The sequence below is a fragment of the Molossus molossus genome, unplaced genomic scaffold, assembly GCF_014108415.1.
Source record: "Molossus molossus isolate mMolMol1 unplaced genomic scaffold, mMolMol1.p scaffold_m16_p_9, whole genome shotgun sequence".
NCBI lineage: Eukaryota > Metazoa > Chordata > Mammalia > Chiroptera > Molossidae > Molossus > Molossus molossus.
This window is the reverse complement of record NW_023425403.1, coordinates 3,209,382-3,230,525: the sequence shown is the minus strand read 5'-3', so window position 1 is coordinate 3,230,525 and position 21,144 is coordinate 3,209,382. Positions and strand designations below refer to the sequence as shown.

General features: G+C 46.5%; 1 long non-coding RNA gene across 1 annotated transcript; it reads right to left on the bottom strand.

Annotated features, from left to right (window-relative positions):
• Positions 1-6,203: 6,203 nt before the first annotated feature.
• LOC118623044 lies at positions 6,204-10,241 on the bottom strand. Its single transcript, XR_004958174.1, has 3 exons — positions 9,963-10,241; positions 6,914-7,026; positions 6,204-6,325 (listed from the first exon to the last, which is right to left on the bottom strand). It is a non-coding gene; the product is annotated as an uncharacterized LOC118623044 (long non-coding RNA).
• Positions 10,242-21,144: the final 10,903 nt, after the last annotated feature.

Genomic DNA, 21,144 nt, shown 5'->3' with positions numbered 1-21,144 from the left:
CTGAAAATAAACAAGGTGTTAGCATGAAATGTATTGAAATTCTAGCATCCCTCGCCCAAGGATTTCAATACATTTTTCTCTTGCTATATATACACTAAAAAAATAAAATAAAATTTAAGATGTTTTCTATTACAAGCCTATTCAAAATAGCATTAGTGCTACCATGGTTCTTAAAATTTCAAGCAAAGAACAACTTTACTCATACACATGTTTACAGTTTACATTATTAACACTGACTGCTCTTCCCAAATTCTCAAACCAGGCTCTACATTTCTAGGGCAAAGTCTGTTTTCTGTAAAGGACCAGACAGTAAATACTTCAGGTTTTGAGAGCCACACCACCGCTCAACTCCACGGCTGCAGAGCTAAAGCAGCCACAGACAATACTCAATGAATGAGCAGTGTACTCTAACTAAACTCTACGGTGAAGTTTAATGTGATATAATGTTCACCTGTCATCCTTCTCCTGGCACCCCCCACCCCACCCCAAACATTTAAAAAAGTAAAGAACAGCCTTAACTTGCAGGCCCTACAAAAACAGGCAGCAGGGAGAACTGGGTGTGTGTGTGTGTGTGTGTGTGTGTGTAGTTTAGAAACCTCTGTTCTAGTGGCTTTTTCTCAAAACCTAATGCTCTGAGAGAATTTCCAGGTGTGCCATTCGAAATCACTGTGAGCAAAGAGAAAAGTGAAGTTCATTTCACAAAACACTAGCACTAGGAAAACAGCCACATCTGACTCGAGTTTAGGTAAAGCCTTGGTCTTCTCTTTTGACTCTTAAGGTCTGTACACCACTCCAGGCCCCTCAATGCAGATCCCACTACCCACCGTCCCTTCTCTCCAACACCTGACTACACCTGTCCACTGCTCTGATGCTCCTCGGCAATTCCCGGTGCCCAGGTGCCCGCCAGGGGTCAGCACAGAATACCCTGATCTCGGAGCAGGCTCAAATGCTCCATCGCCCCTGCGCTCACTAGCTATGGGGGGCGGGGAGAGGCAGCGGTAGGCTCCGCGCCTTAGTCTCCCCACCTGCAAAGCGAGGCAAAACAGAGTTGCTGAGACCGCAAAAACTAGGACAGCATCCACCAAGCACTCAGCACCGTTCCTGGCACAGTTCGTCGGTGAGGGGTCGCCGCTGTTTTCATAACAAGGCCACGGACGTGGCAGAGGACCCGCTTTCTTTTCCCAGTGTCACAGTTACCCCGCGCCCCTAAAGTCGCCGGCCAGGCCACGGCGGGGGGGCAAGGGGGGCTGGGTGAAAGCCGAAAACCAACCACTCCGCCGCCGCCCCGGGCCCAGGGCTGCACTGCCCGCCCCCCAGCCCAGGTGGCGCGGTCGCAGCCCCCCACTCCCCGTGAGGGGCCGGGCTGGCTTCCGGGGCGGCGCTGACCTCCCCAGCAGCCCTGTCCTCCCGCCCCGGCCTCCAGGTAGAGCCAGCCCTCACCTTTCAGGACCGAGCCCCGCGGGGTCGCGGGGGCCGCCATGAGGAGCGGACGAGCCGCGCAGCCGAACCACGCGGACCTAGAGCCGGCGGAGCCTGCGGGCGACAGCGAGCATGCGCGGCACGGGCGCGCCAATCCCCGCCGGCTCCGCGGGAGTCGGCTCTTCCGGGTTTTCGCAGCCGCCGGGGGTCGGGGAGCGAGGACCTCCGGGCGGACGCGGAGAGGGCGTTTCCTGCGCAGACTCGGACGTGCCTTCCGCGTCCGCTGCGGTGCGCGTCCCGCGCCGCGAGCCCGTCTCTGTCCTCTCGTTCGTTATGGGGACGGCGCGTAAAGCCTGCGTCGAAGCCTTCTGTCCCCTCCCCCCCGGATCCGCTGGGTCCCCTCGCCGGTTGGCCCTGGTCAACGCTGCAGCCTGCAAACCCCGGAGCGGACTGCACCCGGCCGGACTGAGCGAGCCCCACGCTCCGAAACAGTGTGCGGAGCCTGCACTCAGCCGGTGCCGGCTTCAAACTTCGCGCCCGCGGAGCCCCGCCCACGCCGTGCAGGGCGCAGGCGCAGGCCCGCCCCGAGGCTGCGCGCAGGAGTCCGCTGGGAGCACACGCCCAGGTGGCCCCACCTGGCCCCACCTGGCCCCACCTGGGCGGGCGGCCTTGCTGTCGGTCTGCTTGTCCGTCCAGCCCCCTGTGTCCTCTCCCTGAGGCTCAGGATCAGTCAAAGGATGGATACCGAACGAGTGGAGACGTGCACTTCCAGTGCTTCAGGACCATCCCAAGCTCCGTGGAAACGGGACCTTCAGAGTAAAAGGGACACGTGTTACCTTGTGGTCAGAGGTACAGGCTCCGTTTAGGAATCAGACTGGATCTGGTTTGGAGACTTGTCTCCAGGTATCTCATCGCTTCTGTTAGCTATGAAGTATGGATGCGTGACCAAATCTCTCCGAGCTTCATTTTCCCACAAAGTGCACTCATAACAGGAGAAACGCTGACATGAAGGGAGCGCATACTGTGGCTTTAGATGTATTATCAAAGTTAATGCTACCGCCCTGGCCGGTTCCGACCAAGGAGTGGCGGATTCGATTCCAGTCCAGGGGCACCTACCTTGGTTGTGGTTCCCCCAGCCCTGCGGGAGGCAACCAGTAGGTGTTTCCCTCTCACGTGATGTTTCTCTCCCTCTCTTTTCCTTTCTTCCCCTCCCTTCCACTGTATCTGAAGATAAAGGAAAAAATACCTTGTGTGAGAATTCAAAAAAAAAAGAAAAGTTAATCCCATCTAGGAGGTGAGTGTATTACAATTTAAAAGGCACTTACATATTTTTTTTTTTCTCCTTAGACTCTCCCCAAAATGCTATTATTCTAGAAATATTTATTGTGGCAACCTGGAGACAACAGAGGCCTCGGCCTCCTCTGCCTCCCCCAACTCCCTGATAATTTAAGAAGGCTTTCTGTTTTTCTTTTTTAAGAGCAGAAGAAAAGGGAGAGAGAGAGAGAGATGGAGAAACATCTATGAGAAATACATTGATCGGTGCCTCCCATACACCTGCAACCTAGGTATGTATGTGTCCTGACCTGGAATTGAACCCCAGCCTTCCTGGTGCACAGGACAACATGCCAATCAACTGAGACATACTGGCCGGGGCAGGCTTTCTCTTATTTTATACTTTGTATCATTTGATGCTCACAACAGCTCTGTTACATAAAAAATGTAATTATAGGTATTATAAATATAACTATTATAGAAATAGGATCTTATTCATACTGTTAAGCAACAAAAATTGGACCAAGTAAATTTTAAAGATCTAATTGGCTTTATTGAAGGATTCATGAATCAGGCAGCATCCCATCTAGCAAGTAGAAAGGAGCTCCAGAGGGCTCCAGAAGGGGCAGGTTTTTATTTTATTTTTATTTTTTAATTTATTATTATTATTATTATTTTTTGAGAGAGAGAGAGAGAAACATTGATGTGAGAGCAAAACACCATTGGGCCTCTGCCGTCAGCCAGGGCACAGAAATGGGAAGGTTTTTGAAAGCAGAGAGGGGCTGGAACAAGGAAATCCAATTTTTAAAAAAAGATTATTCCACATAAAGTCACCTGCCTTTGGAGACAATCGGGACTGTTAGGAGGATTACCTCATTGATACTGACCAGGAAATTCTAAGATCACAGTCTTGGGGAAAGTTGGAACTGTCATTAGGTTAGGTAGTAAGTCTTGGTTTGCAGATGTGGGATTTAGCACAAGTGACTATTTTGGGCCTGTTTTTTCCTTTTATTTTTTTAATTACTAAATTTATTGGGTGACATGGTTAATCAAATTATATAGGTTTCAGGTGTACAATTCTCTAATACATCATCTGTATATTGTATTGTGTGTTCACCACCCAAGTCAAGTCTCCTTCCATCACCATTTATTTCCCCTTCATCCTCTTCTACCTCCCCTCCCCCTTTCCCTCAGGCAGTCACCTTGCTGTTGTCTATCAGGTTTTGTTTCATTTGTTTGTTTTGTTTCGACCACCCTCCCCTCTGACAGCTGTCAGTCTGTTCTCTGTATCTATGAGTCCCTTTCTATTTTGTTTGCTAGCCTATTTTGTTTATTAGGTTCCACATATGCGTGAAATCATATGGTACGTACTTGTCTCTCTCGGACTGGCTTATTTCACTTAGCATAATGCTCTCCAGGTCCATCCATGCTGTCACAAAGGATAAAATTTTCTTCCTTTTTATGGCCAAGTAGTATGAGTAGTATCCCATTGGGTACATGTACCACAGCTTTTTTACCCACTCATCTACTGATGGGCACTTGGGCTGCTTCCATAGCTTGGCTATTGTAAATAACACTGTAGCTTGGCTATTGTAAATAACATTGCAATGAACATGGAGGTGTATAGATTCTTTTGAATCAGTGTTTCGGGTTTCTTTGAATATATTCCCAGAAGTAGAATCACCAGATCATAAAGCAGTTTGTATTTTTAATTTTTTGAGGAAATGCCATACTGCTTTCCACAGTGGCTGCACCAGTCTGCATTCCCACCAGCAGTGCGCGAGGGTCCCTTTTCTCCACCCTCGCCAGCACTTTGATTTATTGATGACGGCCATTCTGACAGGTGTAAGGTGATACCTCGTTGTTATTTTAATTTGCATCTCTGGAATGATTACAGATGTTGAGCATCCTTTCATGTCCATTGGCCATCTGTATGTCCTCTTTGGAGAAGTATCTCTTCAGGTCCTTTGTTCATTTTTTTTAAAAAATAGTTTTTGTTTTTTATTTATTTATTTTTCTTTCCTCACCTGAGGATACTTTTCTATTTATCATCAGATAGAGTGGGAGGGAAGGAGAGAGAGAGAGTCAGAGAGAAACATTGATGTGATAGAGCCACATTGACTGGTTGCCTCCCACACGACCCAACCAGGGCTGGGGACAAACCACCACTGAGGTACGTGCCCTTGGCCAGCATCGAACCCGCGACTCATTGGTCCATGGGCCGATGCTTTAACCATTGAGCCAAACTGGCCAGGGCCCTTTGCTCATTTTTTTTTTTTTTAATTGGATTGTTTGTTGTTTTGGTGTTGAGTTTTATAAATTCTTTATAAATTTTGGATATTAACACCTTATCGGATGTTATCATTGGTTGATGGTTTCCTTTGCTATGCAAAGACTTTTTAGTTTAATGTAGTCCCATTTGTTTATTTTTTTCTTTTATTTTCCTCACCTGAGGTGATATATCAGAAAAAATAGCTACAAGAAATGTCTGAGACTTTACTGCCTATGTTTGCTTCTAGGATTTTTATGGTGTTGAGTCTAACATTTAGGCTGTTGTTTCTTTCTTTTTTTTTTATATCCTTACCCGAGGACATTTTTCCATTTTTTGTTCAGATAGAGTGGGGGGGGGGGGAGAGAGAGAGAGAGAAACATCGACGTGAAAGGGACACATGGAGTGGTCACCACCCACACAACCCAACCAGAGCCGGGGACAAACCACAACCGAGGTACGTGCCCTTAGCAGGAACCGAACCCGGGTCTCTCTGGACTGCAGGCCAACGCTCTAACCGCTGAGCCAAACCGGCCAGCGCAGGATGTTTTAGTCATAAAGAATTCCTACCTGAGTGGGTTGTGGCAAGTCACAGCTTAGAGCCTGTGTGAGATGCAGCTTTGCCTTGAGAACACCTGTCCATTGGTTTTGAAAACTAGACTAATCTTTTTCGTGTCAGAATGATCTCCTCTAGACCTCCAGAGCTGAACACCCCTCGTAACGAGATGACAGTATTCCTCATTGTTATCTTTGGCCTGCATACCTCTGGGACTGGGTCAAGTGTTGTCAATGTAAAAGAAAAATGTCTCCATTTTCATCCAGTCCTGCAGACATCCCCACTTTATGTTCTCCTGCCCCTTTAATCTCCCACCAGTGGGCTTCCTGTCTTCCTTACATCTTCTCCCTTGAGAGAAACTGCAAACCCCTGTTCCCTGGGGCATTTCTCAAACCTTTGAGATTTTACCTCTGGGACCGGCCCCTGAACCTTGGCTCAAATAAAGTTTTTCAGCCTTTCTTTAGGTTTGAAATTTCTTTCGTGGACGTAACAATATGCAGGAGTAATCAGGTTCAAGGGAGGTTACCTGACTAGTCCTCGCTAACACAGCTAGTACCTGACGGTGTCGGCTGGGCCTGGAACACAAAGGGGAAGTTCGAACAGACTTGCACACGGGAGAACATCATGTGCAGGCTGGAGTCATGCTGCCGCAAATCCGCTTCATCCCTGGTGACTTCATCCCTGGTGACTTCAAGTGGAGCCTGACCCTGCCAACAGCCCTCTTCTCAAAGGCTGGGAGACCATGCATTTCTGCTGTTCAAACCCTCAGTGTGATACTTTGTTACAGCAGCCCTGGGAAACGCGTACCTCTGGGTAAGAAACAAAGGGGCAAAAGGAAATGACACCTACACACGTGCAGACAATAACAAGGCAGGAAGGATAAAACCGAAAGTCTGATTTGTTACAGGGGCCATGGGAACGGGGCGGGGACACTTCTTTAGTTCTACTTGATAGAACGTGTTAATGTACCATATACTCAAAGCATAAATAAATAAAGCATGGGGTGAAAATCTCAAAATGCCCAACTATTGCAAATAAGTAACATCACCACACTGACGTGGAGAAAACAATAATTTAGGTCACTTTAGGCACAGTAGTAAAAATAATAGGACCTCTAAATAAATACTGAGCTCCAGTTAATTATGTTTGCTTTCACATGAGTAAAGTTCAGTTTTGACAATGTCTTATGTATACTGTAGGGCTGTGCAAAGAAGTCAGTGTACTGTGGATAATGAGAAGGGGGCTCCCAGTGTGAGGGAGGGGGTCACAGTTATGGACAAAGGGGAGGCTAGAATAAACCGGCAGTGTTGCATTGGGATTGGTTTCTGGTTTTAAACAGACACACAGACAGGCAGAGAAACAGAAATTGATGCTCTAGAATCAGTACAGATACCTACCTGTGGGCTGAGTTTCACTGAGTGTCCAGCTCTGTCCTCTGAGGGTGTCTATGATGTCCCCATAACAAATAGCACCAAGGGCCCAGATCTTGGCTTCTAAGTACCATTTTCCACTAAAACAACAAAGGTTCTTTGAAGAAATGGCTAATTCCGCCCGACCTTTGTGGCTCACTGTTTGAGTGTCAACCCATGCACCAAGAGGTTGCCAGTTTGATTCCCAGTCAGGGCACAATCCCCAGTGGGGGGCATGCAGGAGGCGGCCAATCAATGTTCTCTCTCATCGATGTTGCTATCTCTTCCTTTCTCTAAAATCAACAAAGAAAAGAAATAGCTAATTCTATGGCCGACACAGGGACATCACAACATGAATCTGGAACAAAAATGTGCAAGAAAGAATGTGCTCAAAGAATAATGGGGACACATCACAGAGACAGGAGCCTTGGAAGGGCTCCCACCGCCAAGTATGGGACAATTTTAGGGTCAAAGTGAGTAACAGACTCTAACCCATTCAGTGAAACAGGAGCTGTGAGCCTGTTGATATGAGCACGGGAATGAATGAAGATATTGCAACAAGTAAGCTGGGAAGAACGAGAGGAGTAACATCAGTCAGAAGCCATAATAACTGTTTCAGACAATGATCGTCAACTGACGTGAGAACTAGTTAGTGCAAGTACGTCGACAAACGGTTTTTCATACTCTCCTCGTGTCTCCGCACAGGACCGACCGAGGAATCACAAAGGGAGAAATAGTAAGTGTACATGAAGATACACAGTGGATGCCACCTGTGAAGAGGGAGCAAATGTCACCAGGAGGGGGACAGACGGAATCCTGTGCCCGGTGATATGACACCCTGAGAAGGGCATGATATCATTCCCGGGGGTTCCTACTCCTAATGCAGAATTCGAATCTAATTCTGAGCAAACATCAGACAAATCTACACTGACAGCTCTCTACAAAATAATTGGCCCGGATGCTTCCAAAATGTTAGGGTCATGAAAAACAAAGGAATGTGTGTCACTGTGTCAGTCTAATGGAAACTAGAGACATTTGGTAACTAGGCCAATGTGTGATGATGGATTGAATTATGGACCAGAAACAGAATTTTTGTTAAATGTTTTTCTGTGAAGAATATGGAGACAATTAATGAGAATTGAAAAGCCCTTCGATTAAACAATAGTATGAATGTTAATTCCCTGCTTTTGATCACTGTACTGGGGTTATTTAAGAAAATGCCTTATTCTAAAAAAATGCACACTGAAGTGTTTGAGGGTTAAAGGAATATTATGTCTGCAACTTCCTCTCAAATATTTCAGGGACACACACACATACACACTCATTAAGACATGTAGAAAGAGGATGATAAAATAGATGTGATAAAATGCTCACATTTGGGGACCCTGAGTGAATGGCTTGTGGAAATTCTTTGTACTACTTTTGTACTTTTTCTATAAGTCTGAAATTCTTTCAAAATGAAAAGGTGAAAAGAATTATGGCCGGAAAATAGCCGGCTGGCCGGTGATTAGCTCTGATGGCCCGAATGTCTCAGCAGAAGATAAACCTGGGGCTGGTCGCTGCCTGAAGGACTCCCACAGGGAGCTGTTCTGGTTGTGCGCTCGGTGAGAGCAAGTGAGGGGTTTGGGGCTAAGCGGCAAGAAGCCCCTGTAATCACTTATCTCCTCCCTGCCAAGATTGTCAATCGTGCGCCACAAGACTTCTTCAAGCATGCAATACCTGACTATTCCGTCAGGGGCACAAACCTCTTTTCCTTTAAATTGTCGAATTAAAAAGGGACAACAACCCACACAGCAATTGCTGTCCAGTGTGAATGGATCAAAATTACACCGATTTTTTATTTTTGTCAGATTGGCAAAAAATATATATTTTTTGGCCCTGGCCAGTTTGGCTCAGTGGTTAGAGCACCAGCCCATGGTCCAGAGAGACCCAGGTTTGGTTCCTACTAAGGGCACGTACCTCAGTTGCAGTTTGTCCCCGGCCCTGGTTGGGGTCGTGTGAGTGGCAACCACTTGATGTGTCCCTCACATAGATGTTTCTCTCTCTCTTCCTCCTTTTCTCCCTCCCACTCTATCTGAAAATACATGCAAAAATGTCCTTGGGTGAGGATAAAATAAAATATATATTTTGGTGTGCTGCAGAATTTTAGTAATTAGTTTGTGTGCCAAGTGATGAGAAAGGTTGAGAATCACTGTATATATGATTTACAGTCATTTCTGTGAAGGATGGGATGGTTTTGGTACAGACTTCTGATGTCTTGAAAAACACTTGCATTAAATACTATACTAAAAAGAACCATATTGCATGTTTAAACTGGAAAGATGTTTACTCCGCCCAGAATAATCTCCAGCGTGAAGGTGCTTTGTTTTAGTGCTGTTTTAAGAACAGTTTCACACTGTTATGGAAAGCCTATTAAAGAAAAAAAAAAGTAAAATTTTAAAAAGAAAGAAAAGGTTTAACCAAGCTACAGCATATTTAGAAAGACCCATCCCTGACACAAAAAAAAAGACTAAATTTTTTTATTTTTATTTATTTTATTTATTTTTTTGTTTTTTTATTTTTTATGTTTTTGTAGATAGGTGCTCTCTCTGCATCTTCAAGGGGTGGGGAGAGGGAGGGAGGAGGAGGGAGAGGGGGAGGGAGAGGGGGAGGCAGGGGGAGGCAGGGGGAGGCAGGGAGGGGTAGAGAAATAGGTGAGAGAGAGAGGGAGAGATGTGTGTGTGTGTGTCAAAAAGACTAAATTTAAATGATGTTACCATCCAATCCAACATATTAAAGAAAATTTTTTCTTTATTGTTTAGAGAGAGAGGAAGGGAGAGGGAGAGAGAGAGAAACATCAATGAGAGAGAACACCAACTGGCCCCCGACTGGGGATCAGGCCCACTACCTGGGCATGTGCCTTGACCGGGAATCAAACCAGTGACCGCTTGGTGCAGGGTCAACGGCAGCCACTGAGCCACACTGGCTGGGCCACCCAATCCAACATATTCAGAGATTAGAGAAATAGGTTTCAGCTCAAAACCCCAGAGTCACTTACTCAGAATCAGTCCTAGAACTCAGGCCTCTTGCCGTCAGCTCCCATTTGCTCGGATTTTTCATTCTCCAGACCTTCTGTAGATATTTCCGGAGCACTTTCGAGTTACGTGAATGGGTACATTTAAATATAGGCTCATGACCATTTCTCATTTGCTTCACTACCTCTTCAAATCAGGAGACTCCAGCCTATCATCCAAGCTGAGGACCACAGGCTCCTCACTAAGAGCAAAGTCAGTGAAGTCAGTGTTTTCAGAGCAGCTCGGCCTTTGCACCGATACGCTCTGGTTTTGTTTCTTGTCGTTGCATTTCTAGTCAGGATTAAAAAAAAATGCTATATTACATTTATTCGGGTGACAGGGTAATAAAATTATATAGGTCTCACACGTGCAGTTCTATAACATCTTCCATATATTCAGGGTTATTAATAAAATCGTTTGATCTAAAGAAAGGATGTAGCAAAGTCCACAGTAAGTCATCTGTGCCTGTTCGTTTTTACTCTCTGCAGAGAAATAACAGACGAAAGCCGTTCTGGCTGCGGACACTCGCCCGAATGACAGGGTGGGGGCGGGGACGCCTTTGGGCAGGCAGGCAGGGCCGGGAAGCTGGGGACACTGACTTCCTGGGGAGCACGCTCCAGCCCAGCAGGGCCCGCTGCTCAGCGGCTTCCACTGGCAGCCTGACAGTCCGTGGCAGGGACTGAGAGGCACAGGTGTCTGCGGAGTCCAGGCAGGAGTCAGATGAAAGGCCGGGGGCTTCAGAAGGAAGCTCAGGTGCCCCAGGGTTGGAAACTCCCCCTGGAGCCCCCCATTCTCAGCAGCTTGGCATCAACACCCAGGCAGGAGGGGCCTGGGCTTCCAGGAGCTCATGAATTTCAAAGGTGAGGTGCAGACCCCTGGTGACACTCTCCTTTGTGGTGTTTCTACAAAACCCAAAGAGCAGACCAGGGAGCCACGTGACTAAGCAAGTGGTGACTCTGATAGAAAACGCTGTTATTTTCTAGTGAAACGATAACTCTGTAATTATTAATAGTAGGGGCGGACCTGGCAATTTTCTTGAATAAGAATAGAAAAATAGACCCTCTCAAACTTAAAGTTTTTAAAAATAAAGTTTTAAAGGGAGAGTATTATTTGATGGTACAGAATAACCGTGAGGCTCACTCTCACAAACAGGAAGAACGTGTAAACACCCGTGAATATATGAACTGAGGGTGAATGAATGCCAAGGGAAGAAAAGCAGAGGGCACGAGAAACCACAAGACTGAATTTATTTGTGAGAACAATGACGGATTATTTTGGTTTTGTGTCTTGTGTCTACCTAAGAAACATTCAAACCTGTAGAGAATTTCTGTGAGTTTATCTGAGCCAAAGTGTCAACAATTGCCAGGAAGCAAAATCTCAACGGACTGAGAAAATGCTCCGGAGAACGGTAGCTTTGCACCTTCCTATACAGACAATCCAAAGAGCAGACCCAAGTGGGTCACACGAAGTCCTCTGGTGATAGATTAGGGAGGGGGGAGAAAGCAGGGGGCGGGGCACACACCTCTGGGGTTGGATAGAAAGTAACCTAGTAGACATATACATCTATACATCTTTCACATCCGTGGGTACAGGACAGTTGACAGTCAACAACGAACAATAACAATGAGAGGATTTATGGCCTCTGCCCTGGTGCCCTGGTCGCGACCTGATGGAAAAAGAGGAGGTACCCTGATACCCCAAAGATACGTTGTCGTAGATGCAAAAAGAAAACAGACAGGCTCAGTTAAGGTAGAGACGGACCTTTGTCAGGGAAGATTCTAGCCTAGGACACAAGTACCTGCCATAAACTGCTTGTAGCTAAAAAGTTTTCATTTCAGACCATCCGATGTGGTGACTTCAGGCCTCCGAGTTTGTAAGGCCGCCACGCAGGCCTCCCCTGAGCTTGTCGGGGTGAGTGTGTGGCTCCTTTGGGTCCACATTTCTTAGGACGGAGTCTCAGAAGACAGAGTGTCACCTGCTCCTTGCGTGCGGATCAACAACGACTCAGAGGACAGCCCAGATCCAGAGGGGGGCAGGACACCAGCGTAGACGCCCTGTATGGAGGGGGAGGGACCTGCAGCGTGGGGGTGTCTGCGTACAGATAACAGCAGTTCGAGACACTGTGCAGGGCCCGGGATCTACTTATCTAGTTTTCTGCACGCAAATTTGGAGTGATAGTGACCTTTCTCCTAGAATCTTATGCTCTGCTCCTTCTAGCAGGTTCTGAGAGGGATGTGGCCCAACCCCCAACTAGGGCTGTAGTTTCGTTGATTTCCCCTTCACAGTATTGTGGGTTGTTGCTTTGACTATTCGAAGCACATGTGCTCCTGGACAGTTACCCCTTCTATTCCAAGTCTTCAGCTGGTCTTCTGGTACAAGCTGACCCGGCCGGCCGGCTGGAAGCCACGGTTTCAGGTCTGGAATGACTAGTGCTGTGCCCCCAGGTGGAAACAACCTTCCTCCCGGAGCCAGGCTTCACCTCACAGGAAATTGCAAAGGTTTTAGGAGCTCAGTGTCTGAGCCAGGAGGAAGACCAAACACATATTTGTTATTATAAATCATAGTATCACAAGTATACAGTTCAGCAGTGTTATGTATATTCACAAAAGTAAAAATACAGTGATACCTCAGTTCTCGAACGCCTTGACTTTCGACCAAATCGGTATTCGACCAGGAGATTCGAGAAACTTTTGTCTTGGAATCCGAACAAATATTTGGAACTCGAACTTCCGAGATGAGCCGAGTGGAGCCGAATGGCGTTCATTCGGCCCAGCGCGCCTTGCTCGCGCCATCAGTGTGAGTGCAGAGAGAGTCACGCTTTGTGGAGAGAGTCACGCTTTACACTGAATTTAACCCTTAGACATACTGTACACTTTTATTTCTTGTTGAGACTTATGTTTTTCTACATATTATATACAAATTAGGCCAGTAAATAGGCATTTTCTGGGGCTTGGAACGAATTAATCCAGTTTCCATTATTTCCTATTGGGTTTCATTGCTTCGGTTCTCGAACAATTTGGTTCTCGACCGTCCTCCTGGAACGAATTATGTTCCTGCAAGATGTAGTGCTACCTATGTATATTTACAGTTTTCCATCTTGCAACATTGAAACTCTGTCCCTAGTGAACACAAAGTCCTTCTTCCTCCCCCACCCAGCCCAGCAACTGCCGGTCCACCTTCTGTCTCCGCGAATGTGACTACCTTGCACCTATCACGTAAGCAGAACCACACAGTATTTGTCTTTCTGAGACTGGCTTATTTCGCTCAGCATCATGTCCTCCGGTGGATCTGTGCTCTGAGGCATCCGAATTTCTTTTTAAGGCTGAGTGATGTTTCATTGTGTGCAGGTAGCACATTCTGTTTATCCATTCATTCATCAGGGACACTTGGGTTGCTCTACCTCTCGGCTCTTACTGCTAGGAACAAATGTCTCTTTGAAATCCTGCATTCAGTTCTTTTGATATACGTATTCCCAGAGGTGGAGTTGCTGGACCGCAGGGCAATCTGTCACCTAATCTTTTAAAAATATTTTTTCAAAGGATACACTGTCTTCCCGTTTCGATTGCTGATAAAGAAAGGTTCGATGCGTAAAAAGAAAAAAACCTGGACATTATTATTTCCCGTACAATGCAAATGGCATCATTCTAGTTCGAGGTCCTTCTTCGCCTTTTGCAGTCCTCCGATCCCTTCACTCCGTCAAGCCTGGGGAGGGAGGAGATCAGGGAGGAGATGGATGTCGGCGGTGAGAGCAGCGTGAAGACGGCCCCCCGGAGAGCTCCAGTCAGTTTCATAGCCCTGGAGAACTGAAAATGGCCAAATAAAAAGTGGGTGGAAAATGGAAAAATTTGAGAAGAAATGGACGGAAAATGGAAAGATTCTCATTGAATTGTGGAGGAAAGTGTTATCTATGTCCCATTTAAATTTGTAGGCGACTTCTCCTATAAAATCCGGATTAAAGAGTTGTATAAAATGCCTGTACAAGACACAGCGGATGGAGCTCGTCCCCGAGGTGCCTCTGGGCCCAACGACTGCATTTTCTCTTCTGGGGGCAGCAGCACCGAACAGTTCCACATGTTTTATAGCAAAGTCATTTCAAAAATTCTCTCTTCATTTCCATGTCACTTGCTCGTGTTTTCATTTGTGCTTTTTTAGGAGAGAAATTCCACGGATGATTCATCCTTTAACATCAATCCTTTTCAAATGTCTTATTTGAGAATTAGGGCAGCAAAAATTGCATTGGTTCTCGTAAATGGTATAGTCCAAACTCGTTTACTGATGATAAAATTATTGAGGAGACATCAGAAAAGAGATTTCAAAAACTCAAGCTAATCAGCTTCTGAGAGTATCAGACGAGGGGCCAACTCCACGGGACGTCGGGACCCTGCTTCTGCCCTCCAGTGCCTGCTGGGGGTGGGGCTTAGATCACACAGAGAAAATGCATGGTTTCAGCCCTGACAGAAGTAATTTTATTGCCACCTCTCTCAGCCATGCTAAATACTATCCCAAAGTGAAACTTGAGGTTCCTGCGATTTGAAATCGGACCACAACATGGCTCCCAGAACTGCTTGTTACGACGATGTATCCCTTCTCTCGTCCTGCAAAGTCCCACAACTCAGGCAGAGAGTGGTCTCAGTCACAGCATCGCTGGACTCAGCAGAATGGCTGATGGGGGATGGGAGACGTGCCCAGGAAAGAAGTGAACCCATTGCCACTTTTTAACACCCAGCTGGCTGCCAGGAAACCCCTCCCAGGTCAGCTTTCTGTGTGAAGGTGGGTTGAAGGTCGAATATTTCACACCCTCTCCAGTGATTCAGGAGAACCAGGTACTCCGAGGTCTCGGACTGAAATCAAACCATAATGAACAGGTGTGATGGACTGAATTCTGTCCCCTCAGAATCCAGATGGTGAAGTCCTCCCTGTAAGGTATCTCGCCGAGGAAGAAAGAAAAACGGAGCCTTAAAAGTGGGCAAGAGAGTTTCACTGAAGCTTCCCGAGGGAGGCTCGCTGGTCCACGTGGGGGGGACAGGGAAGTCGCGCTGCTGATTTCGCTTGCGGAAGACTTGTAGGGACGTTAGGGACCTGGGTGGGGTGATTAGGTGTGGGCTCGGGTGACTGGCTAGCTGCTGGGAGATTCGGGTGTGGGTATGTTGATTGGCTGGAAAGGGCGGTGGACGTGACCAGAAGTGTCCCCAGCCGCATCTGGGTCAGGAGGAGCATCCCGAGTTAGGTTTCGATTTCTCCTCTGGCCGTCATGTGACTCCCCAGAGCCCGCCGACCTTACACCACCCAAGGGGACTGTTTCTAGACTTTAAAAAGGTCATTAAGGTTAAATGAGTTGAAGCTGGAGATCCTTTAAATACGTGGGACCCGCACACGAAAGGCTACTGTGGCAGTTGCAGTAAGTCACCAGCACAGCCGCCCTGGTTCTTGGAAACGAGGGCTTGTGGTTACGTCATCCAAACCACCCTGGTGACAGTACGTTCACTTTCCCACCTTCACGTGGAAAAGCAGAGAAAAGGATCTACATCCGCTTTCTCCTGAGGGGCCGGGGGATGGCTTGTGGTGGTGAGTCAAGGTAGATGTTTTTTTTTTTTTAATCCTCACCTGAGGAGATATATATATATATATTTGCATTTATCTTCAGATAGAGAGGGAGGGAAAGAGGGAGGGAGAGAGAGAGAGAAACATTAATGGGAGAGAGACACATCGACTGGTTGCCACCTGCACAACCCCAACTGGGGCCGGGGCCAAACTGCAACCGAGGTACGTGCCCTTAGCGGGAACCGAGTCCGTGGGCCGACGCTCTAACGGCTGAGCCAAACCGGCCAGGGCAGATGGTTACTTTTTATTCCATGTGCTTAAAATTGCTCTTACAATGAGCATATATTCATGTATTACTCTTGAATTTTAAAAATGCAATAAGAGTAGTGACGGGGGAAGGGATCCTGCTGGCTGCTGCCGTGGAGAGGAGCCATGATGTGTGTGAAGGAAGGGTTCCGAAGGCTATGGGGGACCCGGCCAGAAATGGGGGTGACCTAGGGAATGTTGTCAATGTTGTAGCCGTGTATGGTTCCCGGTGGTGCCAGAATTTTCGGGGAACCACCTTGTAAATTACTTAAGTGGCTAACCACTATGCTGTGTACCTGAGACTAATATAAAATAATACTGCAGGTAAACTATAATTGAAAAAAAAAAATGATGGTGGTTCCCCTCCTCCTATCCCTAATCTGTTCTAGTTGCTGCTGCCCTTTGTTTTGTGAAAACACAAGGTCATGTCACTCCCCTGCTTCAGGTCTTGATGGCTTTGCTGTCCTTGTGGGACCTGCTGACTCCTCACTGCAGCCCGTAGGGGATCCTTTGTCCCTCACCCGTTCTCAGGGCTCCACTCCTGCTCTTGCCTTTCCTGAGCATCTCAGGAATGCCCAGCTCCTCCTGCTCATGGCCCCTCCCTGCTCATGGCTCCTCTTGCTCCTGGCCCCTCCCTGCTCCTGGCTCCTCCTGCTCCTGGCCCCGCCCTGCTCCTGGCCCCTCCTGCTCCTGGCCCCTCCCTGCTCCTGGCCCCTCCCTGCTCCTGGCCCCTCCCTGCTCCTGGCCCCTCCTGCTCCTGGCCCCTCCCTGCTCCTGGTTCTTCCCTGCTCCTGGCCCCTCCCTGCTCCCCGGCTCCTCCTGGTCCCTCCTGCTCCTGGCTCCTCCTGCTCCCGGCTCCTCCCTATTCCTGGCTCCACTTGCTCCCCGGCTCCTCCCTGCTCCTGGCTCCTCCTGGCCGGTCTGTTGCCAGAGCAGTTCTCTGCTGCACTAGGGAGCTCCCACTCACCATCACCGTCAGCCAGAACATTCCTCCACAGGAGAATCTCCCGGGCATGGCCCGCAGCACCCCGGCCTCTGTCCATGGCTGTGTCCCTTTCCGGATCGCATGAACCGTGGCACGTCTGCTCCCCACTGCCCACTCTCAGAGCTTTCTCGTTGCCACACAGTATTTCATTGTGTCATAATCCCCACCCCCAGCCTCGTCATGCCTGCACGGTGCAGAGGTTTAATACATATTTGTTGAGTGAGTGAACAGATGGGTGAAGGGAAGAGGAGCCAAAGCTCGGACGGGCTCCATCATTTCTGAGTGACACAGACCTGCAGCAGGAGAGGAGCTGAGGGGGTGGCTAAGGCGGTAGGAAGCAAGCCAGGAAGCCAAGAGGAGGAGCTGGTCCACCATCAGGCAGGAGACGACGATGTCGAACGTCGAAGGGTCAGCAAAGACAAGGGTGAAAAGTGTCCATTTTAAACGTAGTGGCAGAGAGACCATTCAGGACTCTGTCGAGAGCATTTCGGGGAAGTGAGAGGTGTAGAAGGTGGGTCTCAGCGCTGGACCGACGAGAATGAGGTCAATGAGAACGAGCAGAGAATCGAGGGTAAGCTTCACACCACAGCCCCGTCATTTGCTAAGCGTGGGCTTCAGTAACTCGATTTTTGTGTTTCTCATCTATGACACAGGGATAATCATGGTAGCCCATTGCTGGGTGGCTGAAGAATTAGAAATAACGAATGCCACAGATATGCCTCAAGGAAGTCCTTGATAAACGGTAGCAGTTGTTATAATCTAGTTCAGTGTCTGCATTTACATGTACTGTTCTGTGAGAATAGATCTAACTAAGTGAGAATAGATCTAACTAAGTCAATAGAGGCTAAGGCATTTTAAGACATTTATCGGGTACATCATAATCAAGTTCAGTTACTACCGACTCAGTTGTTTTTCAGTTAGGTAGAACGTGACAGAAAACAATACAGATTGTGTGTGTGTGTGTGTGTGTGTGTGTGTGTGTGATAAAAGAAATACAGAACAATTCTAACTCTATTAGTAAATGTAACTCATAAGAAATTCCTAGAATTGTTGCAGCATATTAAATTAAATACACAAAAAATCTTTGGTAAACTTATAGCCCTGAAACCCAGTGAATGCAAAGTATATTCTGATTGGGGTTCTAGGCAAAAATACTTAGACCAGATCAGCACGTTGCCATAATTCTCTTTTCTTCCTGCCGCTTTTAGGAAAGTCACTAATGGGTGAAATTTTAAACATCTTCCCCGATGACTTGAAATAACTTTGATGTGCACAGTTTTTGAGAGAAACATTTATATTAGACTATGAAGATGGCAATATCTTTTGTTCAACATCGAAATTTAAGAATATTCAGTTCATATTAGAACACGTTTATGTTTCACAAAAAGTTTCCCCCCAATTTTTACCCATACTGCTACATGTGAATGAAGACTTAAGCTATCAGCAAGCGTATTGTCAACTTCTCCTTCACTTTTGAAGGACAGTTTTGCCAGACATAGAATTTTGGGTTGACAGTTCTTTTCTTTTATGATTTTTAATTGCCCTCTGGCCTCCACGGTTTCAGATGACAAATCAGATGTTAATCTTCTAGACAATTCCTTGTATATGCTGAGTCATTTCTCTGTGTTAAAGATTCTCTCTTTGGCATCTGACAGGTTTGTTATGATGTGTCGAGGTATGGATCTCTTTGTGTTTATACTACTTGGAATTTGGCTTATTGGATGTGTAGATTAATGAATTTTATCAAATTTGGCAAGCTTTCAGCATTTATTTCTTCAACTATTCTTTTGGCCCTGTTTTCTCTTCTTCTTCTGATAGTTCTGTTATGCTTATGTTGATACACTTGATAGTGTCCCCTAGGTCTCTGAGGCTCTGTTCATTTTTATTCATTTATTTTTATTTTTGTTTCAAGAGAATCTCAGTTGATCTACCTCAAGTTTGCTGATTCTTCTGCCTGTTCAAATCTGCTATCAAGCTCCTTCAGCAAATGTTTTTTTTTTTTAATTTCCATTATTGTATTTTTCAACTCCAGAATTTCCAGGTGGTTCCTTTAAGTAAGATCTATCTCTCTATTGATATTCTCTATTTAGTGAGAGAGCATATTCATACTCTGCTTTAATTCTTTAGACGTGGGTCCCTTTAGTTCTTCGAACGTATTTGAAATAGCTGATTTAGTCCAATGTCTGGGCTTTCTTGAGGACAAATTCTATTGAGGGCTTCTCTTTTGTGCATGATCATGATTTTTTTCCCTTTACATGTCTCATACGTTTTTCTTGAAAACTGGACATTTGAAATGCTACAATGTGTTAACTCTGGAAATTAAGTTCTTCTCCCTCCCCATGTTTGCAGTTATTGCTGCTGAAAGGGTCTGCAACTCTTCCGAACTAAATCTGTAAAATTTGTATTTTTTATGCATTTTTTTTGTTTGTTTGTTTTTTGGAGCCACTGAGTCTCTAGTCGGTTAACTTAGTGGTCAGCTCATGACTGGACAGCGATGTCCTTCAAAGCCTGGAGCTGATCCCCAGGATTTGCTAGGGGCTCTTGGTGCGTGTCGGGTTGCGCTTGAGCGCTCTGGGCAGCGTACGGTTCGTCTTAACCTGCACTTTCTGTTTGCTGAGAGCATCCAGGTCAGAGGCGAGAGCTTAGGGCCTCCTCAGTTCCTTCCCAGAACGGGCACAACCCTACAGACTTGTAGGCTCCCGAGCACACTGTGAGAGCCTTTCAAAGCCCCTGGGGAATCTCATTTCTCAGCATTTCCTTTCATGTTTCTTTGGCCAGCCTCTTGACAGCGCCGTGGCTAACACTGCCTCTGGAAGCCACGCATTGTGAAGGTCCCTTCGAATGCTTTTTAGCAAAAGCCCCAGAAAAAAGGCTGTTTGCTCAGTGAAGTCAAACAAAGAGAAAACCTGTGAGTAGGCGATTCCAGGGAACTTCCATGCAGGTTAAAAAAAAAATTATAATTCTTTAGGAACGGGGCCTTTGGGGAGCTCCCAACCCATCCTTCCTCCTCCGCGGCTGCTGTGCTGATGTTTTATGTTGAGTCAGTTTGCAAGACTACTGCACAGCGGGGGACAGGGCACAGCTTGGGAATACGGCGACTCACGGCACCACGGTGCTCACTGTTCTTGCTGAGGTTCGGTGATTTTTTTCAGAATAAACACTCCCCAGATTGTTGCAAGTGCTTCGTTAATTTCCAGAGTTCTGAAACAGTCGATTGCGGCAATTTTCGCCAGCTTTGTAAACGCGAGGAGCAGATATTTGCAGGTCCCTATTCCTCCATTTCTGCGCTTGTCACCAGCATGATGGTTTTGAGGTGGATCCATGACACAGCAGGTGTCAGAAGTTGATTCCTTTCTTCCAAATAGTATTCCACTGTGTGAACAGATCTTTCTTATACATTTACCAGGTGATGTACATTTAGATTATTTCCTGTTTGGGGCTGCTAAAAATAAGGTTTCCACAAAAATTCACGAGCAAGTCTTTTTTCCACGTGTTTTTCTTGGGTGAGGATCTCGATGTTGAATTGCTGGGTCACTTTCAAACAGTTGTCCAAAGTGTCTGCGCCCCTTTACATCCTGCTGGAGTATATGACGGTTCCTGTTTCTTCACATGCCCCCCAGTGTTAGCTTTTGTCTCTGCTATTCATTCTCGCCATTGCAGCGGTTATAATACAGTTCGTGCAGGTTTCTTACGCGTAGGTGAATGCGTGTAGAAAATTATCATTATTATAAACAAACAAAATGTTTTGAAAACCATTTTACACCACCTTCTTATTTATAAAGCACCTTCCCACAGGAGTTGATTGTGAAATGAGGCCAGGACATCATCCATGTTATTGATGGAAAGTGAAGACTCAGCGTCAGAAGTTAGTGACCAGTCACCTGTCTCCTAAGCGAGGGAGCTCAGTGTACTCTGACCAGCCCTATACTTCTTTTCACAGTCCTCAAAACAGGCGTCCTAAAATTTTTAAGAGAAAAAGAATTTAAAAGTATTTTAATTAAAAAAAATTTAATTTGTCAATTACAGTTGACATTCAATATTATTTTATATTAGCCCTGGCCAGTTTGGCTCAGCGGTTGGAGCGTCGGCCTGCGGACCAGAGAATCTCGGGTTTGGTTCCCGCTAGGGGCATGTGTGTGTGTGTGTGTGTGTGTGTGTGTGTGTGTGTATATATATATATATATATATATATATATATAATTTTATATTAGTTTCATGTGTACAGCATAGTGGTTAGACAATCATATACTCTACAGAGTGTTCCCCCCTGATAAGTCTAGTGCCCACCTGGCACCATATAGTGATTACGATATTATTGACTACATTCCCTATGC